We start from the raw sequence: 2,505 nt of genomic DNA, 5'->3' as shown, positions 1-2,505 counted from the left end.
AAGGTCACTATAAATCAGAATCGACTCACTGGCAGTGGATTTGGTTTTTATTGTATGATACAATTTTCCGTGCTAATTTACTGAAAGTCATAGTTTCCAATTTAATAATGTCTATTTGGAATTCATATCAGCTGGCAATTGGATCTAATTACTCATATTCTACAGTGTATATAAAACTTACCACAAAACCATTACACCAGAAGTGTCCCAAGTTACAAAGCAGTCTTTTGAATCCTCTTCAGAAGCTTTAGGAAATCTTTTCTAGGCTCTGCCTGGTACTTTAATCTCCCCACCCCCACCCCTTATTTGAAGTTTGCTTTTCTACCTGCTTAGTGAGGTACAAAGCAGAGAGAAAAGCTGTATTTTGTATTTCCAGTGTTTTCTCGAGGTTCCAGTACAAATAGTTAACACACATGATTGCTAACCAAAAATTAATAGTTTGAGTCCATCCAGAGGAGCACCAGAAGAAAGGCCTGGTGATTCATTTCTCAATAATTATAACCATTGAGAACCCTGTGGAGCACAGTTCTACTCTAACCCACCTGAGGTTGTCACGAGTCGAAATGGACTCAGTGGTAACCAGTTCCATTTGACTAGAAATGATAATATGGTAGCCTGGATTAATTGGGGCTTCCTAAAAAATCAGATGAGCATGCACAACACATTTAACATTGCCAACTTGAGAGAACATCAACGGCTTCTTGGTTTTCTCCTGCATGCACTCCTTTCCTGCAATCCTGAAGCGCCGCCCTCACCACCCAGCTGTTCCAGAAAAAAGTGTAAGCTGACAAGACAGTCGTTGTTTCCTCCATTCTCTCTTCCTTAATTAGGACAGGGAAATAAGCATCTTGCCACTGCATTAAATTCCCAGCTTCTGTTTTCTAACGAGCGGCAAAAGAACAGTTTGTTATTGCAACTAAATCTCCCGCCACCAGCAGATTTTCCAACTTCCATCCTGTGTGTCACTACCTCAGTGTAAGTATCAAGACCACCCAGGGGACCTAAGCAGGACAGCAAAGAAAATACCACTGGGTGCCCCTAACCATCATCTTTTTTGATTCGAGCAGAGTCTCCAGGTGGTACAAATGGTTAGTATACTTGATTGCTAACTGCGAATGAATGGTTTGAGTCCATTCAGGGGAGCCTGAGAAGAAAGTCCTGGTGATCCATTTCACAATAATCATAGCCATTGACAACCCTGTGGAACCCAGTTCTACTCTGACCCCCACCTAAAGTTGTCACAAGTTGAAACTGACTCAATGGCAACCAGTTCCATTTGACTAGAAATGATAATACGGTCAAGTGATGGCTGGTGTGGAGCTTCCTGTTAAGGAAACCTTTTCCAGAGTCCTTTGGAATTAAAGCTGACCTAAGCTTACCAGCCACCACTCGTCTGTCAGTCTGTTGTACTGTGGTGGCTTGTCAGTTGCTGTGATTCTGAAAGCTATGCCACCAGTATTTTAAATACCAGCAGGGTCACCCATGGTAGACAGCTTTCAAATGAGCTTCCAGACGAAGACAGATTAGGAAGAAGGAGTGATAAAGTACTTCCGAATATTTAGTCACTGAAAACCTTATGTATAGCAGAGAAACACTGTCAGATATAGTGCCGGAAAATGTGCCCCTCAGGTTGCAAAGCACTCAAAATGCGACTGATGAAGAGCTGCCGCCTCAAAGTAGAGTTGACCGTGATGACGCGAATGGACTAAAGCCGGTGGGAGAAAAACCTGCAGGACCCTCATTTGCTGATGGGGCACAACTCAAAATGAAGAGAAACACCTGTAATATCTATTGAAAATTGGAACATGGAATGTATGAAGTATGAATGAATCTTGGAAAATTAAAAGTTGTCAAAAATGAAATGGAACGCATAAACATCGATATCTTAGGCATTAGTGAGCTGAGATGGACTGGTATTGGCCATTTTGAATCTGATGACCAGATGGTTTACTATGCTGGAAATGACAAATTGAAGAGGAATGGCGTTGCATTCATTGTCCAAAAGAACATATCCAGATCAGTCATGAGGTACAACCCTGTCTGTGATAGGATAATATCCATGTGCCTACAGGGAAGCCCAGTTAATACCACTATTAATCAAATGTATGCACCAACCACTAAAGCTAGTGAGGATGAAATAGAAGAATTCTACCAACTTCTTAAATCTGAAATTGATCAAACATGCAATCCAGATGTATTGAACATTACTGGTGATTGGAATGCAAAGGTTAGGAGCAAAGAGGGAGGATCAGTAGTTGGAAAATATGGCCCTGGTGATAGAAATGATGCTGGAGAACGCATGATAGGATTCTGCAAAATCAATGATTTGTTCATTTCAAATACCTTCCTTAGACAGCATAAGAGACGACTATACACATCCCTCCCCAGATGGAATGCATAGAAATCAAATTGACTACATCTATGGAAAGAGATGATGGAAAAGCTCTATATTATCAGTCAAAACAAGGCCAGGGGCAGACTGTGGAACAGACCATCAATTACTCA

At 41.3% G+C, this 2,505-nt stretch overlaps 1 protein-coding gene across 1 annotated transcript in view; it reads left to right on the top strand.

Annotated features, from left to right (window-relative positions):
- PRUNE2 (prune homolog 2 (Drosophila)) overlaps window positions 1–2,505 on the top strand; it is a 308,961-nt gene that overhangs the window by 283,971 nt on the left and 22,485 nt on the right. The gene's annotated exons all lie outside the window — the stretch shown is intronic.

The sequence above is a fragment of the Chrysochloris asiatica genome, unplaced genomic scaffold (assembly GCF_000296735.1).
Source record: "Chrysochloris asiatica unplaced genomic scaffold, ChrAsi1.0 scaffold00014, whole genome shotgun sequence".
Taxonomy (NCBI): Eukaryota; Metazoa; Chordata; class Mammalia; order Afrosoricida; family Chrysochloridae; genus Chrysochloris; species Chrysochloris asiatica.
The sequence above is the reverse complement of the archived record's forward strand: the minus strand, read 5'-3'. Positions and strand labels throughout refer to the sequence as shown.